The sequence below is a fragment of the Triticum dicoccoides genome, chromosome 2B (assembly GCF_002162155.2).
Source record: "Triticum dicoccoides isolate Atlit2015 ecotype Zavitan chromosome 2B, WEW_v2.0, whole genome shotgun sequence".
In the NCBI taxonomy this organism is placed as follows: Eukaryota; Viridiplantae; Streptophyta; class Magnoliopsida; order Poales; family Poaceae; genus Triticum; species Triticum dicoccoides.
In genome coordinates this window covers 692,981,463-693,007,638 of record NC_041383.1, presented here as the reverse complement: position 1 = coordinate 693,007,638, position 26,176 = coordinate 692,981,463, and the positions used below count along the sequence as shown (strand labels likewise).

The following is a 26,176-nucleotide window of genomic DNA, read 5'->3' as shown; positions in this document are numbered from 1 at the left end:
ACCACAATTAGTAGTAGTTAAATGCCAACACAAAGACCACTATCAGTACTAGCTCCAGGAATTAAGCAAACTAAAAACTAGTGATTAAAGCGAAGGGTTAGACTTCATCACCACAATCAGTTTTGTCCAGTGACAATAGGTACCTGTCATTGTGCAACGCCAAAAACACCACATAGTACTAATTTTTGAGAGATATCCAGATCATGTAGCAGTACATTAAGAGCAAATTTTGTCGCTTGAGATATTCGACGTAAATCAGGGCAAGGGGCAGGAAGTGGACTTCAAGAAAAATAATTTTCTTTCATTATTTAAGACAGAATCGCACAAGCAACTAATACTGGGGGCCACATGTGTTGCATTGATGGTTGTAAATATCCCAATACTGTGTTAGTCGGTTAAATATGTGTATCAAGCTCATATGCATAGCAATTTCATCAAGGAAGATTCTTTGGTTGCTTGGAATTTTCGATATATAGTTCCAAGGTCATACACATAGCAATTTCATCTCCTAATAATGCCAAAAGTTCCCTGACATTGCCAAATAATTTGATTGTACTGAAATTGCCTAAGAGCAGGATCAGTAATGAGAGAGTTCATTTTCCTAAATATTTTTTTAGGATTGCAATGCACTGCATGATGCGCTCTGAGTCCTGTAAAGTATTACTTCAATTTGTGCCTCCTAGGTATGCTAGCCGACCATATCACGAATTGAGGGATTATATTCGGTGGAAATGCTAAAGTAAAGGAAAACAATAAGTAGTATGCACACCAGGATTTAGCAACTAAACATGAAAAATTATAATTGTAACAGTACCATCCATATATAGTTTGGAAGACGGCTTTTCAAGTAACCAGCGTGAGTTTTACTCTGAACATTGACGTAACATCAGTCGAAGAGAGTATCATGATAAGAATCTTGGATGCAGAGAAAGCAGCAGTTGGTAGGCATACAACCAACACTAGTGCAGAACCGGGCAATAGCACCGGTTCGTAAGGCCCTTTAGTGCCGGTTCCGTAACCGGCACTAACGTGTAGGCACTAAAGGCCCCCCCTTTAGTACCGGTTCAGCACGAACCGGTGGTAAAGGGCAACCACGTGGCACGAGCCAGCTCAGGGGGCCTGGAGCCCTTTAGTACCGGTTGGTAATACCAACCGGTACTATAAGGTTTGAGGTTTTTTTAGTTTTATGATTTCTTTTTCATTTAATTTTGTGTTTCCATTTTAATTCTTTTTCGTTTGCTGGTATTTTACGATACTACACATTGTACATGTTATGCATATATATATATATATATATATATAGAATTTCTAGTAGAACCAATCATGCAAATATATATCATCAATGTCTCACAAACCACCATATTAATTAATTCACACATACACAAATGTATAGCTATATACAATTTCTCCAACATATGCATGTTGCCTTCAGAGCTAGTGGCATTAGCCTAATTGGTGCCTTCGGAGCACGTTGACAATTGGAAGTGGTTTTCATGGGGACGGTAGCGGGTAATAGTATTCTCCCTTCGGATTTATGACCTGGTCGAGCAAAAATCCCGCTATTTCCTCTTGAAGTGCTTCTACGCGCTCCGTTTCTAGGAGCTTCTCCTGCACCTCTCTGAACTGTTAAGAAGGAGATCAATATGCATGTGTATTAGTTGTGTGACTAGATATCGATAATGGTGTAAAAATTGTGAATAGTGTTCTGACAAGCGTACCCATTCCTGTCTTTGAGATCTGCTCCTTTCGGACGCCATCATGCGAATGTTCTCGCAAACGCAGAATGCACACAGATCAGTCCCTTGCGCCTGCTTCAGGGCCTTTACGAGAATGGAATTTGATCAGATAATAATTAATCAAGCATGATAATTAAAGAGATGGCAGCTAGCTAGCTAGCTAGTACTACTTAATTACTTACCTTGGGTCGAAACCATTAAAGCTTTTTTTTCCATTCGCCATCCGTGACGCTGATGAACCTTGCCCAAGCCCTGCCCGCCGACAAAGAAAATGAATAAAGGGGATATTAAATAGTTCATATCATGAAATGACAAACTAAATAGGCCGATATATATAGTTAATAATGATTGAAATTACCTGTTGACTATCCCAAACAAGATGTTATAGTCAGTTTTAACTTTGAGTAGTGAGTCCAGTATTTCAACTGTTCCGGCGTCGACTTTAATGATACACAAGACCCAGTGAAATCTGCATGCACACACGTTTGCATGTCTTAATTAAGCGGGCATATGTAAGCAAAAACAAGTAGCTAGCTAGTAGGCAAAACAGAGAATTTGTAGTACAAGACAGTGTGACTCACTGGAAGTTGTAAGGAAGTAGTATATCTTCATTGTATTTGAGGCGCTTCAAGAACTCTAGCATGTTGTCCTCTACGTCCTTTTGATGATGTGGATTTATCCGCCATGTGTATTCATTAACGGTGTTTGGGTCAATGAACCCAATGCCATAGCGTCCACCTTTTCTCATTTCATACATCTTCATCCTGCATAATACCACGGAAAAGAATATAGTGAGGATAATTACAGGTAATGATTGATCAAAAGGATCACTACAGCTAGCTTGAGACTTAAATTACAGAAAGAAATCACTTACAGACAATAGCAACTGACGATAGATTTGTCGAGTGCGTCTTGATTGTATAACTGAAACAGTTCAGAATACTCAACGGACAGAGCTTTCTCATGGAAGTAATGCTCCTCCTTGACATTCACCATGAGGGACAATCGATCTGAAATCTTGGTAATGTTCATGTACCATTGATGCAATTCATACATTCTCGTTGGGAGGTTCTTGACCTTGTCTGGCTCGACCAAAGGTTGGCCCCGGACATATTTCAGTTTTATTTCATCCTCTCTAAGCACAGGCATGGGCTCGATCTCGAGGAGTTGTCCAACAGTGATGTTGAGAACTTCAGCCTGCATTATATGGTCCTTGGTTATTACCACATTACTCACCTCGGGAACGTAAACTGTTTGCCCACAAAAATATTGGGCGCGCGTACTGTCACGTGTTGTTGGCACAACAAGCGAGGGGATTGATTGTGCCGCCTGTTCTCCCAGCTGGGGAATGGTTTTCCCGCATTTTTTGACAGCTGCTTGTTGTTTGCTCTATCCCGAGCTCGCCTCCTTACGTAGACGTTCTCGATTTAACTTCCTGATGTGGTGCTCATAGTCTGTGTCAACAGGCTTGGGAGCTGGTGGTTGAGCCATACGAATGAAGTGGTCAATCGTTTCCTCAAGCACTTTCTCCCTTGGCGGCGGTGGCAGTTTCGGTGCAAAATGGGCTTCCACCTCGGCCTTCGATATGGCTGCGTTTTCCTCCTCGGACTTGTCATAAGCCCATCTGCGGAAGAGGCGTGAGGCTTGGACCATATTTATATCGCTTGCCTCCGCCTGTACTTCCTGTACTACCTCGACTCGTACCGCTACGCACCATAGTTGCGGGGTGTCTCTTCTGCGATTGCTGAGGCGGCGGAGACGGCTAACGGGGCTGAGTTGGACGAGGAGGAGTGGCCTGAAGCTGTGCCGGACTTGGAGGAGTGGCCTGAGGTTGTGCCAGACTTGGAGGAGGAGTGGACGTTTGACGCTGTGGCGCACTTGGAGGAGGAGGAGTGGCCTGACACTTTGCCGGACTTGGAGGAGGAGTGGCCTAACACTTTGCCGGACTTGGTGGACTTGCAGGAGCGGGAATCTGCTGACTCGGTGGCGGACTTCGACAAGGAGTCGGCTAACGCGGCGTCGGTGGCCTTCGAAAGATGATGCAATCCTTTTTCCATAGGATGATACGATGTTTGGCCTCTCCGAGAAAGCGCTCATCGTCACCTCCAGGAATGTCAAGCTGTAGCTCCGAATATGGTGGGTCCACCACCTCATCAACCAAGACACGAGCATAGCCCGCTGGAATCGGGTTGCAATGGAAGGTTGCCTCGGGGGGATTTGTAAAAGCAACGGCGTCCGCCACCTTCATGGATATGTTCGTTATTTTGACGTGTAGCTCGCAGTTAGTGTTCTCCGTGATGTCATCCACGGGGTTTCTACCCAGCATTGCATCGTCCGGGGCGGAACCCACGCTGCTTCTCGGCATGGATGGGGCAGTGCTATCCAATGCTGAATCATCCGCTAGAAGCTGCAGCTGCTGAGACCCCCTTTGCTGGGTAAGTGAGTCGATCTGCTCCTGCTGCCGCTGGAATTTGACTCCCAATTCCGCTTGACTTGCTTCTAGGCCTTGAAGGCGTTCATAGTCCCTCTTCCTTTGCTCCTCCTCCATCTTCCTCTTCTTCTCCTCCGCAATCTTCTTTCTCACACGGGTTCCAGTCTGAAAACCCCTCATACCACGGAATAGCACCCTTGCCTCGTGTTCTTCCCGGGTGTTCAGGATTTCCCAGGGCATGCGTAAGCTCGTCGTTCTCTCTGTTGGGCTGGAACACCCCCGATCGTGCCTCTTCTATTGCAACAAGTATCACATCGTCGGCTCCCTTCAGACTTGCCTTCTTTGAAACATTGCCTGTCTTCGGGTCCAACTCCCCCCATGCGCATAGAACCAAGTCCAGCACCTGGGGGGGCCAGCTTTTAGTAACCGGAGTGACACCTGCATCCTCCATCTCTTTCTCAGACTTATCCCACTTAGGCATTGCCACCGCATAGCCACCTGGCCCCAGCTTATGGAACTTATCCTTTTTTCGGCATTCTTCTTGTTTATTCTCGACCGTTCCTTGGCTAATTCCGAATCCTTGAATTTCACGAAATCGTCCCAATGAGCACGTTGGTTCTTTAGTGTTCCCTCGAATACTGGAGTCTTCCTTCCTCCCTTGACGTACTTGTCCCATTCACGATTCTTGTGGTTCTTGAATGCAACCGCCATCTTCCTAAGAGCAGCGTCCTTGACTTTCTGCACATCTGCTTTTGTGAAATGATCTGGTAGGGTGAAATGTTCCATGAGAGTATCCCAAAGCAGATCTTTTTTTGATTCTTGTCGACAAAAGTAACATCTGGACATGGCTTTGCTGGCTCTCTCCATTCTTGAAGTTTGATCAGGAGTTGGTCCTTCACAAGAACACCGCACTGATGAACGAACTTGTCCGCAATCTTCTTAGGCGCTAATGGTTCACCATTAGGTCTGACTGCCTCGATATTGTACTTTACGCCTTCCTTCAACTTTTTTTTCGGGCCTCATTTCGTCCTTTTGCCTGAAGATTTGCTCGATCCGGATGGCTGAAAGAACAAAGATCGATTCGTTAATATATCTTCAAGTCATTTAAAATATGTGATGATCACCAGATGCCTGCTTATATAAATATACCTCGCCGGTTTTTGTTGTTTCGGGATCAACATGTTCTTCGTCATCGTCATAATCGAAGTTCATGACTTCATCAATTCGGTTGTCGCAATAGAATATCATATCACTCTCTCCGCTGTTGTTTAGAAATTCGGAGCCGTCATAATCTTCTTCTTCATTTTGATCATCATCTGGCCCGCGTATCATATCGAACATGGTCTGTTCTCCCTCTCTGTCGGTATTGTCTGCCATAGCTTTTATTTAACTAATCCAAAAGAAACATAAAACAATTTAGTATTCAAATTACATCGTCTCGAATAATAGATATAATCTCGAATACATCCTCTAGAATAATAGATATAATCTCGAATACATCATCTCGAATAATATATAATACTGAATAGTACATCACTGGCTAGGTAGCTAATTAAAGATCGAATACTATAGAAGAATCTAGGACACTCGCGGTTCCTGCAGCGCGGGCGGTGGACACCCAAAGTGAAGGAACCCTCACAGGATCATAGCTGAAGTGAGATCCCCGAAGAAACTACCAGGTATTGGAGAACCTGCCACCTTCTAACACAACCATGTAGCGATGGACGTGCTCGTCCTCCTCCCTGACACGACGACATACCACCTCCGGCAGTGCCGGGTCCCTCCGCACCGAAACTGGCCCACGCGAATGCCAACAAACGAGATCAGGGTCGACGACGGGACCCGGGGCCGGGTTCCTCATCAAGCGGCGCGCCCCTCCAGGAAGCACCTCCCAGTGCCAGCCCAGCGGAGCCCAGCCCCGGACATGGGTCAGTCGGACGTCGTCGCGGACGGGTCGACGGCGAGGATGCGGGCCGGGCATCGTCGAGAACAAATACTAGCTATATGCCCGCAAAAAGTAACATTTTTTAATGATTGGATTTTGATAACTAAAATTTCTAACATTTCTATATAACACTAATTACGCTATCATTGCATATGTCAAAAATCTATATACTATTTCATACTAATTAAGCATCTAACACTAAAAACAGAAAACACAACTTCTATACATCCATTAAAAAACTGAAAAACAACATTATATAAAAAAATTCCATACTAATTAAACACTAATTATATCCATCTAACATGCATTCATACATATATAATAGTGAAAAAATAATAATCGAAATAATCTAAACTAATTAAACATACAAAATATGTATATACTAATATATACATGCATTAATTCATACATATGTATGTGTGTGTGTGTGTGTTAATCATGCTTGTGTGTGTGTGTATGGACTCGGGGAGGGGCGGCGCCCATGGTGGCCGCCGGGGGCGAGGGAGAGGGGTTAGAGTGGGAGAGCTCACAGCGGGGCGACGGCGACGGCGAGGCGACGGCAGGGGGCGGTGACGGGCCGGGGCGTGACGCGGGGGCGGCGACGCGGGGACGGCGCGACGGGGACGGGCCCGGGGCAGCGACGGAGACGGGGGCCGCGACGGGGACAGGGGCGGCGACGGCGATGTCGTCGATTGATCGGGGCGCGCGGGCGGTGCTTCAATGGGGAAACAGAGGAAGAAACAAAGGGAGAATGAAATTTTCGCAAGTGTTGTGTATATAGGAGAGGCCTTTAGTACCGGTTGGAGCCACCAACTGGTACTAAAGGCCAGTTTTGGCCAGCCCAAGCGGCGGGAAGCGACCCCCTTTAGTACCGGCTGGTGGCACAAACCGGTACTAAAGGCCCCCCCTTTAGTACCGGTTGGTGGTTCCAACCGGTACTAAAGTCCTCGCGTTGCCACCCCAAAGTTTAGTCCCACCTCGCCGGGCGAAGGGCACCCGCACTGGTTTATAAACCTAGCCGCGGCTAGCACTTCGAACTCCTCTATATAGCAGGCTTGTGGGCCTAAACTCTGCGCGCTACCCTGTGAGTCTGCTGGGCCTTTAAGGACTGTAATTACACACCTGTGGCCTATCAGGCCCACAGGGCAATGCCCCAATTTTTTTTATAGTTTTTTTCTTTTCTGCTTTATTTTCTTCTATTTATTCTGCGTAGTTTTTTGTATAGTTTTTTCTTTTCTGTTATATTTATTTTCTTCTATTTATTTGTGAGTAGTTCTTCATTTAGTTTGCCAAAATTCAACATTTTCAGAGTTCATTTTGTAGTGATTTTCAATTTCACGGTCATTTTGTAAAAGATTGAAAAATAGCAAATATTGTTTTTTCTTTTCTGCTTTATTTTTTCTTCTTTTTATTTCTGAGTAGTTTTTTCTTTTCTGCTATATTTATTTTCTTCTATTTATTTCTGAGTAGTTTTTTATATAGTTTTTTTCTTTTCAGCTATAGTTTTTCTTCTTTTCTGCTATTTTTTCTTTTCTGCAAAAATTGATGGTCAAAGTCTGGAGTTATAACTTAAAAAAAAGAAATGTCGACGTGCAATTAGTTTTTGCCATAACAGAAGAAGTCCGGAATTGTAATAAGTTATTAAAAATAAAAAAGAGGTGCAATGCTCGTTAATTTGCTTCAAGCCTTTCGGAATAGTGTAAACTGCACTGCGCATAGCTCCGTGCAGTCTACCGTATTCCTGAAGGCTTGAAGCTAAGCAACGTGAGCATTGAGCCTCTTCTTCATCGTCTCTGCACTCAGGGCTTATAAACCGCTCCTAGTCCCTCTCACTTCGCGAGGTGGGACTAAAAAACAGCTTACGTCTGGTTCATCCATGAACCGGTACTAAAGGTGCTCATGGGGCCCCAGCCTTACCTGACACAACCTCATTAGTACCAGTTTGTGGTATGAACCGGCACTAAATGGTGATGGTGGGGCCATAGCCTGACCGGAGGCTGACACAGCCTATTTAGTACCGGTTCGTGGCATGAACCGGTACTAAAGGTTCGCCACGAACCAGTGCTATTGATCGCCGCCACGAACCGGCACTACTGTACACATTAGTGTCGGCTGAAATTCCAACCGGCACTATTGTGCTTCACATTTGACCCTTCGCCACGACCCTGTACTAAAGGGGGTGCGCTGGCGCAGGTGCGGTGCGGCAAGTTTAGTCCCACCTAGCTAGCAGAGGGGCGACCGCACTGGTTTATAAACCCCCTTGCGGTCGCTCTCTCGAGCTCCTCTCCAAAGCAGGCCTACTGGGCCTACGTGTTCTTTGCTGCCCTGTGGGCCCACTTGGCCTTTGCGGGCCTGCATCCTGGCCCAACAACAGGTTGGGTTTCTAGTCGTATGCAGGCCGCTCTAGCCTAGTAGGCGGGCTTTTTATTTTTTATTTTTTTTTGCTTTATTTATTTTTGTGTTTTTTTGTGTATTTAGAGTTTCTTTGTGAATATTTTTGCTTTAGGTACAAAAAATTACAAACTTTCTGTTAGTGCCCGTAGTTTTCAAATTTGAATAGTTTAAATTTTGAATTATTTGAAATTAGTGTGAATCACTAGTTTGTGAATAACTTAACTTTAAAAATCAGTAAAGGCATGAAAGAATTTGTTTGCACATAAAATTTCTTCGCGTTTCAAATGCCAAAACACATAACTACCCTAACTATTACAGAGATTCCCCTCTGGGTGGGAAACACGGAAGAAAGTGATGATAGTGAAGCCGATCACATCCTAGATCTTTGGGTGTGAAACTTTTTCCTTGCGTGTGTCCCTTTGCGCCGTAACCATGGAAAATCTTCATCATTTAATGGGATGCTCGGGTCAATATTCACTGTGAATGGAGCAATTTCATCAAACTTTTCATAATCTTCTGACTTGTCTGTCTTGTCATCCACTCCCACGATGTTTCTCTTCCTAGAAAGGACTATGTGCCGCTTTGATTCATCGTACGATGCATTCGCTTCGTTATCTTTTCTTTTTCTTGGCTTGGTAGACATGTCCTTTGCATAGAAAACATGTGCCACGACATTGGCGAGGACGAATGGTTCGTCTGCATATGCAAGATTGTTGAGATCCACTGTTGTCATTCCGTACTGCGAGTCTTCCATTACCCCGCCTCGTGTGATATTGACCCATTTGCATCGAAACAAAGGGACCTTTAAACCACGTCGATAGTCAAGTTCCCATATGTCCTGTATATAACCATAATATGTTTCCTTTCCCGTCTTGGTTTCTGCATCAAAGCGGACACCACTGTTTTGGTTGGTGCTCTTCTTATCTTGGGCGATCGTGTAAAATGTATTACCATTTATCTCGTACCCTTTGAAAGTCATTATATTCGAAGATGGTAACTGAGACAACAAGTACAGGTCATCTTCAATAGAGGTGTCATGCATGGTACGTGTCTGCAACCAGCTGGCGAAACTCCTGGTTTGTTCACGTGTAATCCAGTCATCAGACCGCTCCGGGTGTTTGGAGCGTAGCAAATTCTTGTGTTCATCCATATACGGAGCCACCAAGGCGGAATTCTGTAGAACTATGTAGTGTGCTTCAGTGAGAGAATGTCCATCCATACATATTATTTGTTCCCCTCCTAGTGTGCCTTTTCCATCCAGTCTGCCCTTATGCCGCGATTCAGGAACACCAATCGGCTTAAGGTCAGGAATAAAGTCAATACAAAACTCAATGACCTCCTCATTTTGATGGCCCTTGGAGATGCTTCCTTCTGGCCTTGCACGATTATGAACATATTTCTTTAAGACTCCCATGAACCTCTCAAAGGGGAACATATTGTGTAGAAATACAGGACCCAAAACGTTAATCTCTTTGCATAGGTGAACTAGGACGTGCGTCATGATGTTGAAGAAGGATGGTGGGAACACCAACTCGAAACTGACAAGACATTGCACCAAATCATTCTGTAACCTTGGTATGATTTCTGGATCGATTACCTTCTGAGAGATTGCATTGAGAAATGCACATAGCTTCACAATGGCTAATCGAACGTTTTCCGGTAGAAGCCCCCTCAATGCAACCGGAAGCAGTTGCGTCATAATCACGTGGCAGTCCTGAGACTTTAGGTTCTGGAACTTTTTCTCTGCCATGTTTATTATTCCCTTTATATTCGACGAGAAGCCAGACGGTACCTTAATACTGAGCAGGCATTCAAAGAAGAATTTCTTCTCTTCTTTGGTAAGAGCGTAGCTTGCATGAACCTGATGTATGTCGTCTTCTCCGTGCATACGTTGCTGGTCCTCCCGTGCCTCAGCTGTATCTTTTGTCTTCCCATACACGCCCAAGAAGCCAAGCAGGGTCACGCAAAGATTCTTCGTCACGTGCATCACGTCGATTGCGGAGCGGACCTCTAGGTCTTTCCAATATGGCAGGTCCCAAAATATAGATTTCTTCTTCCACATGGGTGTGCGCCCGTCAGCGTCCTTCGGAACAGGTTGTCCGCCAGGACCCTTTCCAAATATCACCTTCAAATCCTTGACCATATCATGTACATCAGCACCAGTACGGTGGCGAGGCTTCATCCGTTGATCTGCCTCACCTTTGAAATGCTTGCCTTTCTTTCTTACGGGATGCCTGCTCGGAAGAAATCGACGATGTCCCAGGTACACATTCTTCTTACAACTATTCAAATATATACTGTCGGTATCATCCAAACAGTGCGTGCATCCGCGGTATCCCTTGTTGGTCTGTCCTGAAAGGTTACTGAGAGCAGGCCAATCATTGATGGTCACGAACAGCAACGCCTTTAGGTCAAATTCTTCCCCCATGTGCTCATCCCACGCACGTACACCTGTTCCATTCCATAGTTGTAAGAGTTCTTCAACTAATGGCCTTAGGTACACATCAATGTCGTTGCCGGGTTGCTTAGGGCCTTGGATGAGCACTGGCATCATAATGAACTTCCGCTTCATGCACAACCAAGGAGGAAGGTTATACAAACATAGAGTCACAGGCCAGGTGCTATGGTTGCTGCTCTGCTCTCCAAAAGGATTAATGCCATCTGCGCTTAGACCAAACCATACGCTCCTTGCGTCATCTGCAAACTCCTTTCCGTACTTTCTTTCGATTTTTCTCCACTGCGACCCGTCAGCGGGTACTTCAACTTTCCGTCTTTCTTACGGTCTTCTCTGTGCCATCGCATCGCCTTGGCATGCTCTTTGTTTTGGAACAAACATTTCAACCGTGGTATTATAGGAGAATACCACATCACCTTGGCAGGAATCTTCTTCCTAGGGCGCTCGCCCTCGACATCACCATGCTCATCACGGCTGATCTTATAGCGCAATGCACCACATACCGGGCAAGCGTTCAAATCCTCGTACTCACCACGGTAGAGGATGCAATCATTAGGGCATGCATGTATCTTCTTCACCTCTAACCCTAGAGGGCAGATAACCTTCTTTGCTTCGTACGTACTCTCGGGCAATTCGTTGTCCTTTGGAAGCATATCCTTTATCATTACCAGCAACTTTCCAAATCCCTTGTCAGATACACCATTCTCTGCCTTCCATTGCAGCAATTCCAGTGTGATGCCCAGCTTTTTCTTGTCACCTACGCAATTCGGGTACAACAATTTTTTGTGATCCTCTAACATGCGCTGCAACTTCTTCTTCTCCAAATCACTTGCGCAGTTTCTCTTTGCATCGGCAATGGCCCGACCTAGATCATCAACGGGCTCATTTGATGTCTCTTCATCAGCTTCTTCTCGCATTGCCGGCTCAGCTTCTTCCCGCATTACCGGCTCAGCTTCTTCCCCCATTTGTTGTATCATCGTATTCATGGAACCCATGGCCAGGATAGCTGTCGTCGTCCTCTTCTTCTTCATTGTCTTCCATCAAAACCCCTCTTTCTCTGTGCTTGGTCCAAACATTATAGTGGGGCATGAAACCGGACTCAAACAGGTGGACGTGAATGGTTCTTGACGTAGAGTAATTGCGACCATTCTTACAGCCAGCACATGGACAAGGCATAAAACCATCCGCCCGCTTGTTTGCCTCAGCCCCAAGCAGAAAAGTATGCACACCCTCAACGAACTGGGGAGAGCATCAGTCATCGTACATCCATTGCCGGCTCATCTTCAATACACAACACCGAATAGACCAAATTAATACAAGTTCATACATAAAGTTCATACAACACTTAAATGCAACAAACAAATAACTCTCTAGCTAAAGCATTTAAATGCAACAACAAATGCGATCAAGATCGCAACTAAGGTAACAATTGATCCAACAACATAATGATACCAAGCCTCACTATCGATGGCATATTTTTCTAATCTTTCTAATCTTCAAGCGCATTTTCTCCATCTTGATCTTGTGATCATCGATGACATCGGCAACATGCAACTCCAATTCCATCTTCTCCCCCTCAATTCTTTTCAATTTTTCTTTCAAGTACTCGTTTTCTCTTTCAACTAAATTTAACCTCTCGACAATAGGGTCGGTTGGAATTTCCGATTCACATACCTCCTAGATGAAAATATCTATGTCAACTTGATGGGCATAATTTGTCATAAACACGAAATGCAACAAATAGTTTTAAAAGAGAATATACCACATCCGAATCATAACAAGGACGAGGGCCGACGGGGACGGATATCAAAACCATGGCACTACGTATAACAAACAACGTACGGGTAAGATAATTATTATACGAGTAACTATATATCCAAATCACACAAACATCAATTTTTTATATAAAATTTCATGAACAAGAGGCTCACCACAAGGTGGTGCCGGCGACGGGACGGTGCAGGCGATCGACGGTGGTTACGACGGAGATTTAGAAGGCACTAAGTAAACCACACCTACATATGCAAACTAAGTGTTATTTTGAGCTCAAATTGCATATAAATCAAATACTACCACATATAATTCCTCCCAAATTACTAAAACCCACAATTAATCACTATATAAACCAATGCAAGAGCTAATCTAGCAATGAGAGATGAAAGGACAAAGTTGCTAACCTTGGTGATCATTTGAATGGATGAGGGCCTGCAAATCTTGACAAATTTGGGGCAAATTTTGTGATGAACTCGAGAGGAAGAAGGGAAGAACGGAGGAGAGGGAGAGGGGAAAGGGGGAAGAACAGAGTGCGGGTGGACGAAGGGTTTATATAGGACGACCTTTAGTACCGGTTCGTGCCACGAACCGGTACTAAAGGTGCTGGAAGGGCCCCACTCTGACAACATCCTGCCACCATTTTCTTTAGTACCGGTTCGTGGCACGAACCGGTGCTAAAGGTTCGCCATGAACCGATACTAAAGAGCTCCTCCCGCCTAGCCGTTGGAACCGGCACTAATGGACACATTAGTGCCGGTTCTGTGTCAAACCGGGACTAATGTGTCTCACATTTGACCCTTTTTATACTAGTGCAACTAAACAAACCTCAAGGAGAACAGGCCCATAAACTAGTTCAAAAGTGACAGATCAACAAAATAGTGTGCATTCGAGCTAAAAAGGTGTTGAAAAGGGATATCAGATACAGTAGACCAGGGCAAACACAGAACTAAATACTACTATGGACTTCCAGAAACATGTATAAAGTGATTTGGCAAGTGAAGAAATTTAGTACGCCCACATCCTTCTCGGTCTCTTCTAGCAGCTTGATGGGGGAGCTTTGCAAAATCGCACACACCATCTTGGGGCAAGAACTAAATTGAGAGAGACAACAAAAATCGTCATCAGGTATAGCTATGCAGTGGCCTACTCCATCCATTAAGAAAAGAGGATGACACGCAGACCTGAGTGAGGTTGTTGATTTGGATGTTAAACTTCTTGATGACTTTGATGATGTCCTTCTTATGGACGGCGGCACCCGGGGGAAGGGAAACGAAGGAATGAATCTCTAATTCCCTATGGTGCTGAGCAAACAACAACAATAGTACTACTAGAGGGAATCTAATTCTTGCGACATTCTTACAAGATAATGGATGAATCCCTAATTCTCCTACTAAGGTGTTGAGCAAGCAGCAACAGAAGGGGATCTATACTCGAAGGGGGTAGGTAGATATGGTTTGTACCGTTGAGTAGCCACTCGGACTTGCTGTTGGTGTCGATCTTGTGGGTGATGTCGATGTCGCGGCCCTAGTCCTCAGAGCGGAGGGAGAGGCGAACGTGGCCGGACTCCTCCCTGCGCTTGACGAAGGCCCTGAAGCTGGCGGCATGCCCGAGGATGGCGTAGTCGGTGGGGAGGGCGAGCATGATGGCGCAGATGAGGGAGCTCTTGCCGGAGCCATTGGGGCCGACGACAAGGTTGAGGCGCGGGCCGGGGCGGCAGACAAGGTTGTGGTAGGTCATGAAGTTGCACAACTCGATCTCCATGATGTTGCCCGACACATAGTCATCGTCGGCCCACTAATGGGGCACGATGGAGGTGGAGGCGGCAGTGAGATGGACATCTCACCATTGTTCCTGTACAAAGAAGACAAGATCTGAGATAGGGAAACAGAGGAGGAGGAAGGAACTAGAGGGAGCAGAAGAGGAAAGAGCACCCAAGGGGGCTTGTCTCACCAGATACTCGCCGGAAATGTGCAGGCGCGGCGACTCTAGCCCGATCAGAGGGTACTGTAGCGATGTGAGGGAGAAGAGCAGTGGAGTCGGAGAAGAGTGGCGCCAGGGAGAAGATAACTCCCGAGTGGGAGGAGGGGATGCATTCGGGTCGAGTGGGAGGAGGGGGCGTTATCGTTTCCGTGTTTTTTACCCGAAAAAAACATAGCCCCCCTCTTTGCCATCTGCTAGTAGATGGCAAAGAGAGGGGGTGGACCATTGCAATGTACTGGCATCTAGTGGACCCCACCAACACCTCTTTGCCATCCACTGGCAAATGGCAAAGATTCTTTGCCATCTGCCAGCAGACGGCAAAGAAATGACAGACGACAAAATCTCGGATTCCAGTAGTGACATGGTGGCCAACTACAAGTGTTTTTGTACGTACCATATCATATTGGTATCATCTTGGTATCATAGTACTATACCTTGTGTCATAAGATTGTCCCCGCATATACACAATAGCTATCTTGGTTTGTGCATTTCGCATAAGTGGCCATACAAAAAAAGAAAAGAAAACAAGAATAGCTTTTAGGAAAAAAGAGAGCAAAGAAGCTTGTAAGCAAGAGCCATAGCATCGCCACATTACTAACATATTGATCATCTTGGATCATCGTACGCGAAACACCTAAACATCATACATATATAGCATACTTGGGATAGAAAGTTGATACATTTTGCATCTTGTAGGTTGTGCACAATTGTCGTACCCGCCTATTGAGCAATCGTGCTAGCGTCTCTCTAGAGTTGTGCAACACGAGTGTTTTCCATGGATTTCACATTTTGTTCTCATTCCTTGGTTGCACGACCCCATTTATCTATCTGTGTGTGTATTTCTGTGTGCTACCCATTGCTACTGGTCTACTTGTTTCACTTGCAAATTTGAGAATCTTTTCCAACATTATTGACTCTTGCTAATATTTTTCATCAAATTTTCGTGCCACTATCTTCACCGAGCTCCACCAAAAGCTTTACGTGTGTAGGTGTGAGAATTGACAAGATCTGGTACCAATTGTGATGTTTCCTTGTTACATTATTGAGTTATCATTTATCCATCTTCAACATTGGATAAGGTACATTGGTTTAGTTCTTTCCTTTCTTCCACTCACATTTGCTCGAGTCTTATGATGGATACGCAAGGCATTTCATCTCCTGTCTTCCACGACAACGACGGCGCGAACAACTACGTTACCATAAACGCCCATCTTCGGACTATAACGAGCAATGCAAGGCATTGAGCGACTTGCCATCGACATTCGCCAAAACAAAGCAAGGAAAAGGGACTACTTTGACACCAAGTTGGACGAACACATGGTGAAGTATGAGACATTGTGGCCAACTACAAGTCTTCTTCCCTTCGTCATCTTCAAGGCGGCGATGCTCATGTAGCCAATCTTCGGATCGCCATCGAGCTCAAGCACTACAACACCATAAAGATGAAGCTGCTCACGATATGTACACCTACAAGTCCCAAAAAGCTCTACATGAAGCTACGACCAAACTTCATGAGCACAAGAGAAGACTGCGAGACGAGCACCAACAAGACAGAGCTACGACTACTACCACCACTTCGGCATCTTCGCCAAGTCTTATCAAGGCATCTTGGCCTTTGAACGTACAACATCTTAGCCTACTTCCCATGAGTTTGCCTACATCGATATATTCAACAACAAGGCGACCACCTACAAGCGAGGGCGACACTTCCATCATCGGTAGCCCCTCAAGGAAGATGGCCGAGCAGGGGAAATTCCCTTCGGTCATGGAGACGAGCTACGAGGTGCCACATCATATGGGCCTCCTACAACAAGATGGTAAAAAGACAGTCGAGCAAGGGCCATCCCCTTCGACCACGGCAACAAGCACAAACCTCTTCTACAACATGAAGACAGTGGCCAAATGGGACTCGTACTCCGAGTCGAGCTACAAGAGCGCAGCTGAAACCTTATCTTTCGTCTCGAAGGAGAGCTATGATTTGCCACATCTTACGGCATTCATCTCCAGAGGCATTATGGATGAGGAGGTTGATCATGGGACTATCCCTTCAACCAAGGCGGCGATTGGAGTTGAGATGGAGACAATTGCACCTACATCTCTCCGTCACCCACATATGACGAGGTTCCCCAATTTCCATGTGAGAAGAGACACCCCACCATGAGTGATAGGAGTGACTCCACCATATGTGACATTGAGAGCATTTTCTATGAGAGGATGAGTGTGACCACCACTAGCCCCACACACGAGATTATGCCACAGATCCTTAGTGATGTTGAGAGCCATTTGAGTTACTCCACCAACCATATGAGTGAGAGCATCTTACTGGGAGTGAGTGAGCCACACCACTTAGTGAGTGAGATAGTTGAGATGGCATGTGCGGACACTATGATTTCTACCGACTTAACCTCTACTCCGAGTGTATTTTCTTCTTTGGTACTAGGTCTCCTACATGATGACATGCCTACCTCCAATGGGGATGACGATGGCCATGGTACACGATAATGCACCCCCCACATGGTTTATCACGATGAAGATGACCACAACTTGGTCTTCGACACCTCACCTACAGCACATGAGCAATGCTCCAAAGGTACCATAGGTGATGATTCTTCTCTTATCTCACTAGTGGACTATATTACCAATGATTCCTTGCATGATGTTGACACACCTATTACCATGCTTCATCCTAGTGCGACCTCCTCATGTCATGACTTACCAATTTATGATGAATATGATGATGATCATGTCGAGTTGCCTAGTTGTGATGTTATGCTCCATAGGATATCATGTGAAAATTCTTTTGGTCACATCATGTTAGACAACTCTTTAAACTTGTCATATGCTATGAGTGAGATCTCCCATATTGCATCATTTCAATCTCAACATAGTAACTATGCATGCCCCATTACAATAAAACCCATTTGCACTTATGGCATAGATGATGAGATGATGGTCATTGGCTTTTGTTTTTCATGTGATGATATTGCCATGCTTCCTTTACATGATTTGCACAATTCATCTACTATACCATGCCATGATCACATAGAACAAAATATGCTTTGTTTTGGATGTTGTCAATATTCTCCATGTGATGTTTCCATTAATGGTCATGAGGAGACCCCAATAGTTTACCCATACATATTAGGAGATTTTGATGCATTACATATTGCATGATTCCCATGATTGTGTGCATCATATGCACTCCAGAATAACAATGCTCTACATATTTCTCATGATGCATTACACAATTTGAGTCTCCATTATTCTATACTTAACAACAAACCCCTCATGATTGATGACATGTTTCTAAATCACGCATCTCATTTATTTGAGAATTGTGTATTTCGTGCTAACCCCCAGACGCATGTGTGCATCAAAATGGATGATGTGTACATATACCACGCACACACTTTCTTTGGCTTGTGTCTATTTTGTGTAGGTACCGATACTTACTCGTCAACCTCGCAAGACCTTGAGTTGACAAAACAAGATCTAGAGAGCAACGATGCCTTGGGAACCCGTGAGATGTGTCACCAACCGTTTCCTCCGTGCAACGACTTCGCGCATTCCTTCTACATGGACCTCACATGGTTATGGGTTATTGTCCTTTATTTATCCTTTGCCCATATTGCCCACTTTGCATGATATGCTTATTCCGATGCCTTTGCCATGCAATTTTGACCCTTTCTTGCACTTACATATGATCCACCATTCTACTACTACTATGTGTATTTGAATGCTTGGTATAGATCTTAGTAGCTATTGCCATGATTTCTTTGTGCTCCATGCTATTGATGCTAGTTGTGTTTGGAGAATCATGATCCCCCATTGCTATTTACATACGACCTCTCGCCAATAAATTGATGATATTTTGCTCATATCTTGCTTTCATGTTTGTGATATGTCATGTGCATTATTCATGCCCACTATTTGCTCCTATGACATAATTGCCATGATTACCTCTAGTATTTTGCATCTTCGCACTACTAGCTTGCTTGACATGATCGCTATGATTGCTTGCTTTGTCGCATCACCCATGTTCCATTCTTACTCGCTTTCTTGGGTTGATGACATACATGTTCATGCCATTCACATGATTTATCTTGAACATTGTCACTTGTCTCCATTAGTTGCCTCTATCATATTCACAAGCCTCGACTGCAACCATTCATCATGGAGACTCGGACACCATACTTGTGATGCATGCTTGTTTGATTGAGCCTATTGTATTTGGTTGTTATCACATCATACGCTTACATACCATGCCACATTCCCTTGTCCTTTCTTATGATAAGAATAATGAAAACACTTGTTGGGTATTTCACAACAGGAATGATTGGTGTTGCATTTGCACTAACCTCATTTGTTTTTCCAAGTGTTTGTTACGTTCTTTAATTTTGAAGGATTCACAAGGCGGTACCATCATGAGACAACAAGGTCATGTGAAGGCATATACGATGTGCGACACCAACACCTTCAACATCAAGGACTTGTCCCAACACCATGGTGATGAAGATCATGATCCATGGACGGATCTCTCCCAAGGGGTGCGGGGGGAGATGATGCAGACCATCCATACGTCATCCCGTGGACTCTACTACAACTCATCAAGCACCTCGTGGACCAATGACAAGAGCACGTGCACACAACATTGAAACCGAGTTTAACTCTTTCCTGTTCGAGTTTCGTTCGGATTTGCATGACAGTTGGATTACACCTCAAATGGAAACTCTATGCATTCTTAGGTACCAAGAAGAAGTCCATGAAGAAGCTCGGAGGGAGACCCCAGCAACCGTGGAGGAAGAAAAGGACGGAGGATACGATAAGCACGAAGCCACGAAGGCTCTGGGACCCCCGGGTGCCCGACCCTACATGTCCCTGGGTGCCCGGGGCTTCGGCCATCTCCCAGGGCCTGCCCGTTGTGCCACCCGGGTGCTCGACCGTGGCTTGGGTGGCGCCCTTGAGCAGCCCGGGTTCCCACCCCCTGGCTGGGAGCTGCAACCACCGCCTTAGGTGCCCATGCCATCAACCCCGGGTGCCTAATATGTCTCCAATGTATCTATAATTTTTTATTGTTCCATGCTATTATATTACCCATTTTGGACATTTATGGGCTTTACTTTACACTTCTATATCATTTTTCGGACTAACCCACTAACCGGAGGCCCTGCCCGAATTGCTGTTTTTTTGCCTATTTTAGTGTTTCGAAGAAAAGGAATATCAAGCGGAGTCCAAACGAGATGAAACCTTTGGGAGCGATCTTTTTGGAACAAATGCAGACCTGGAGACTTGGAGTGGACGTCAAGCAACAAGCGAGGCGGCCACGAGGGTGCCCGCACGCGGCCCCTGGGGGTGGGTGCGAACCCCACCCTCGCGGGCCCCTAGAGCATCAACCAACCTACTTCCTCCTCCTATATATACTCCATACCCTGAAACCATCGAGGGGCACCACGAAAACCTAATTCCACCGCCGGAACCTTCTGTATCCGTGAGATCCCATCTTGGAGCCTTCGTCGTCCCTCCGCCGGAGGGAAAATCGACCACGGAGGGCCTCTACATCATCTCAAAGGCCTCTCCTATGTGTTGTGAGTAGTTTACCATAGACCTTCGGGTCCATAGTTATTAGCTAGATGGCTTCTTCTCACTCTTTGAACCTCAATACCAAGTTCTCCACGATCTGCTTGGAGATCTATTCGATGTAATTCTTTTTGCGGTGTGTTTGTCGAGATCCGATGAATTGTGGGTTTATGATCAAGTTTATCTATGAGAAATATTTGAATCTCCTCTGAATTCTTTTATGTGTGATTAAGTTATCTTTGCAAGTCTCTTCGAATTATCAGTTTGGTTTGGCCTACGAGATTGATCTTTCTTGCAATGGGAGAAGTGCTTAGCTTTGGGTTCAATCTTGCGGTGTCCTTTCCCAGTGACAGCAGGGGCAGCAAGGCATGTATTGTATTGTTGCCATCGAGGATAAAAAGATGGGGTTTATATCATATTACATGAGTTTATCCCTCTACATCATGTCATCTTTCTTAATGCGTTACTCTGTTCTTATGAACTTAATACTCTAGATGCAGGCATGAGTCGGTCGATGTGTGGAGCAATAGTAGTAGATGCAGAATCGTTTCGATCTACTTCTCACGGATGTGATGCCTATATACATGATCATGTCTAGATAATCTCATAACTATGTGCTTTTCTATCAATTGCTCGACAGTAATTTGTTCACCCACCGTAATACTTATGATATCTTGAGAGAAGCCACTAGTGAAACCTATGGCCCCAAGGTCTATCTTTTCTGATATAAGTTTTCAATCTACTTTTATTTGCATCTTTTACTTTCCAATCTATATCATAAAAATACCAAAAATATTTATCTTATCATATTATCTCTATCAGATCTCACTTTTGCAAGTGACCGTGAAGGGATTGACAACCCCTTTATTGCGTTGGTTGCGAGGTTCTTGTTTGTTTGTGTAGGTGTGTGGGACTTTTGGGGAGCCTCCTACTGGATTGATACCTTGGTTCTCAAAAACTGAGGGAAATACTTACGCTACTTTGCTCCATCACCCTTTCCTCTTCAAGGAAAACCAACGCAGTGCTCAAGAGGTAGCAGTGCCCCCCTCCAGCCGGCTCCCTCACCGGTCTGGGTGCCCAGCCACCCCTAGGCGCCCACCCTGTCCGGTCCTGGTGCCCAGACCCGTTTGCCCCGGGTGGCTGGACTAAGCCAAATTTGCCTGCATGCAACTCGGGAAATATGACCCTTGTACCCCTCTTTCCCTATTATTTCATCCCTAGGCTATAAGGACTATCCTCCTAGCTCATTAGAGAGGATAGCAAAGTTTATGTGAGATATTGAGAGAGCTTTGCTCATCTTCCTTCTCCTGGAGATCATGACCTCCTAAGGGAGAAGATCCTCTTATGGATATCAAGGCCTCCTCTTGGAAATGGATCCCCATCATAGGATCATCAAGATGTCTTTCCTCATAGGATTGGGATGAACTTGTTACCTCTTGTATCTTCTTGTGTGGGATTTGGACCTTTGTATCTCTCTTTGTGTGATTGATTCTAGCACAGGTGTGATTGTATCAAGTCAATTTGAGTGTTCCTCTTGTTTCCCCCCTTTGCGTTCTTCTTGTTCTTGGGGATTTCCCCTCCAATTCATGAAAGATCTCCATCTAGGGTTCCACCTTACAACACAATCTCTTCACGGTCACTTGCAAAGGTGAGATCTGATAGAACTAAACAAAAGATAAAATATTTTTTGTGTTTTTTTGGTTTATATATCTAAAAATAAAAGATTGCAAAATAGTAGATCGGAAACTAATATGATGGAAAATAGACCCGGGGGCCATAAGTTTCACTAGAGGATTCTCTCATGAAGGCAAATAATATGGTGAAGAACAAATTACTGCCGAGCAATTGATAGAAAAGCGCAAAGTGTCGTGGATTTGTCGCGGCAAATGCCCTAGTGAAAGGACTTAGGATTGGAGACATCGCAACTATATGAGCTTGAAGGGGTTGAACGGGACAAAGTACACAAGGAGTTTACCCAGGTTCGGACCCTCTCAATGAGGTAAAATCCTATGTCCTGCTTCTAGTCGTATTGCTTGAGTTTCGATTACAAGGGAGCAAATACACATGACCTAGTTCTTGATTGGTTGCCTCTTGAGTTAACCCACCGCCGGGTCTCACCTTTATATACATGTTGATGCCCGGCGGCTTAGAAAGTCCCGGCCGGCTCACACAACGTGACCGGCTCAGTTTCTAACCAAACTTGCCTTATAGAATAAGTTAACCTTGAACGGCTCACACCTTCGGGTCTTGAACTACCTCCGGGTCTTGGGCCTCCAATAATCTTTGCTTTATGAACCGTCATCTTTAGATCTCCTTGGACCTCTTGGGCCTTCTTCACAATAAGCCGCTAATGGTACAATCCAACCCATCCTGGGTGGGTCAGACCTGAGGGTTATATCCCCAACATTAGGCCTAGGTTGATTTGAACTTGTTCATATCAATCTTCACAATTTTAACTCGGCCGACCACTCGAGTGTTAGCATCTTATGTAGATCATCGTAATCCACCATGACATCATATAGACAGAAACATCATAACCTGCCATGACGTCACGTGCATTATTCTCCGCACAAGACCCAGAATATCTTCAACAGATCCTATCTTAATGAGCTTCCCGAGAATCAAGGCGTCCATATAGCTAACATAATCATTTTGCCTCCTAGATCTCCGTGCTTGCCATCTCATCACCCCCTTATAAATAGGAACATGGAGACCTCCTTTCGCTTGTTACCCCCACCTCTGCCTCTTCCTCTTCCTCACGACGGCTGATGCCTCTGGAGCTCCGCCGCCCTGTTGACTGCGTCAATCATGGCCACTGCATCGACCTGACCTCGATCAGAAAATGGTGGCGCCCCTCCGCTGTTCATCAGCATCCCCAGGTACTCCCCTTTTCCTGCTTCAATCTGCATTAGGGTTTCCTTCGTTCGTCAGTGTTCGTTGCAGTCTCTCTGCTAGGGCTTACTTTGATTAAAGAAACAATAGGGAACTTGTGGAGTTGCGGTTTTTAGCATCTATTTCCAATCACAGATGCATTCCCTCTGGTTCAGAGTCAATCTCAATGCAGTAGCTCATCCTTTGTATATTAGGTTTAATAACTCCCACATATTTTTGAGCTGCCGTAGATCTGAAATTATAAGAAGAATCTATGAAATTGGTTTGCCTAGTCCTTAGCAGATTCTTGCTCAGATGTAGATCTGTATATACATGTGTATCACTGTTATATGGGTGGCTCATACGATCTATTGTAACCCGCCAATCATCAGTTGGCTTGCTTTAAAATGTTAAACCGCTAGTACATGCCCAATGTCTATCACTTAGCTGTATCTTGCTGGCTTAATCATGCAATTATCTTCATTGTCTTTAATCCTTGCATATGAATCTTTTGCCTAAGAGACATATTTTCTTTTATCCATTGGGCGGCTTATCTTCACGAACTTGACCGCCATAATTTCCTTCTAGGCTTTCAGCTAATGAAAATGATGAAGACCATCACCACATGCAACAGGGTTACTTCCACTATCACGGAACATACTCTCCAAGAGTATGTTGACATGGGTATTTTATAACCCAAAAATGTCATCCACTGGCGGGTTTCGGGAACTGAGGTTCCGCCCAACCAATAGAAGGAGAAGTTATTTTCTTTTCCGATCATATGCTCTGGGGCTTCTCACCTCCCAGCTTAAAAAATTTCCACGACGTTCTAAACTTCTACCAACTTCATACTCAAGATATCGGGCCCAACTTAGTCTCCATTATTTGCAATTTCCAAGTGTTTTGTGAAGTCTATCTTCAAGGGGAGCCCAGTGTTGACCTTTTCAAGGACTTTCATTATCTGACCGCCAAACAGAGATGACAGATGAACTCAGCCTCGAACTTGGTGGAATTTCCATCCAAAGGCAGAAAGATGTTGTATTTCCTGCAGCTGCCCTTCCCAGTCACCCAATGATTGAAATCGACTTGGTTCTACTGCCAAGACACATCTCCGGCTGGTGAGAACCCTCTATCGGGTTATCGTGCTTGCCGGCTTAACCCAAGTCATCCCCTTCCATATCGGATTAGCTCTCCTGAACGGGCCAAGTATGGACCCACTTTTACTAAGATAAGAGCTTTGGTGGCCAATGGCTTAACTGGCATAGATTTGGTCCGATGTTGGGTGGCCTGGAGGATCATGCCCTTGAGCCGCCGTTCGGGGTTAATGTGCTCATACATAGGAGATGTAAAGGACCTGCTGTGGTTTAATTCAAGAAATATATAAGAACATGACCTTAATGAAATGACCAAGTCCTTACTTGGGGAAACTCATGTGAACTATAGCAAGACGGGGCTCAATTCCTTCTATGCCCTTATCCCGGCTCCAGTTGTAAGTATTTCCAACTATTTTTATTTTGTTCATTATTCTCATGCATTGCCTTCTCCCTATTATCACTTACTTTCCTCAGGCCAATGATCCTTTTTGGAACAAGAAGTTGCAAGAAAAGCCAGTCAAATAGGCCAGAGACAAGAACAAAAATTCCAAGAAACACGCCAAAAAGAAAACAAACACAACAGAACTATTTGCACTGAATGAGGATGAATCGGAGGTACAACTTGATTCCCTTGGCTCCTTTTTTGTACATCTTATTGACGCTGACCCTTCTCAGGATGATGCGGAAACCAGCCAGGCAGATGTTGTAGAGGTAACTACTATTTCCTTCGACTCAGAGCCTTTTCCAAGACAGAAAGTTTGGCACGTGACCCAAAAAGTAAGGTTTTATCACCCTTTAGCTTACTTGGATCCAAATTTATTTTCAATAAACAACATCATGAAGCTAGATGAACAACCCGGAACAGCGGAGGAGGAGAGCTTCACGCTGGCTTACCCAACACGCCGGTTCCTCTCAAACGCCGAGCAGAGGTGCCTCAGAACTCAAACTTATCTTTTCCAAAGGAGGGTCTTATACGTCAACCGCTTATTCCTTCCGTCTCAAATTATCAGGGAACCAATCGTTCTTCCTCTAGCGACTCGGCAGGGACTCAGATTCCTCTTTTCAAAGTCGCCCTTGAGTTAGAACATTTGACCTCTTTTTTTGTTTAACACCTTATAAATTGATATATTAACATCTTTATACATTCTGCTTTCTCTGGTATAGCCAAACCCATTAAAAAATTGAAGATGAACAAACCGGCCGAAGACCCCAAGGCCTCTGAACAAACCATATCTAAAGCGTCTCATCAAAATCCTGACGCTACTAGCTGATGATCCGCAACCAGAAACTCTCAACGTCATAGCGAATCCAATGGGTGTTGACCCGCCAAGCCCCACCAAGCTTTTTGAAGAGACTCCTTTGCAACAAACCGCCGAGGACTTCATTATTACTGGCACTGGTTATGCTGAACCCGGGAACCCCACCATTCTGGCCAGGCACTCTGCCAAAGAAGAATTGGTTGAAAAGAGAAAAACCAAGTTTGATATTGCCAATTATTCACACTTAGGCATGAGTGAATTATTCTCTGGCTATCTCAGTCAACTGCACTCAGGTCGTGATCTCGAGGCGGACATAGTCAAGAAGATGCGACATAAATATGAGGTATTAACATCTGCCTCCTTTGTATATATAGTCATCTAGCCCCCAAGTCTTATCCGAAGGAAATAATACACTTGAGTAGGGTTAAAACTTGTGCATATATATCACTATAGATTTGAAGTTGTAGCCCTCATGGGCTAGTTTGTCTTTGACAAAGATGAGTCGGTTCATTTACCTTTGAAATAATACTTTCATGCTGTAGCCCTCATGGGCCGGTTTATCTTTGACAAAGATGAGCCAGTTCATTTACCTTTGAAATAATAATTTCATACCGTAGCCCTCATGGGCCGGTTTATCTTTGACAAAGATGAGCCGGAATAT

General features: G+C 44.7%; 1 pseudogene; it reads right to left on the bottom strand.

Annotated features, from left to right (window-relative positions):
* Positions 1–13,601: 13,601 nt before the first annotated feature.
* LOC119361156 lies at positions 13,602–17,204 on the bottom strand (annotated as a pseudogene).
* Positions 17,205–26,176: the final 8,972 nt, after the last annotated feature.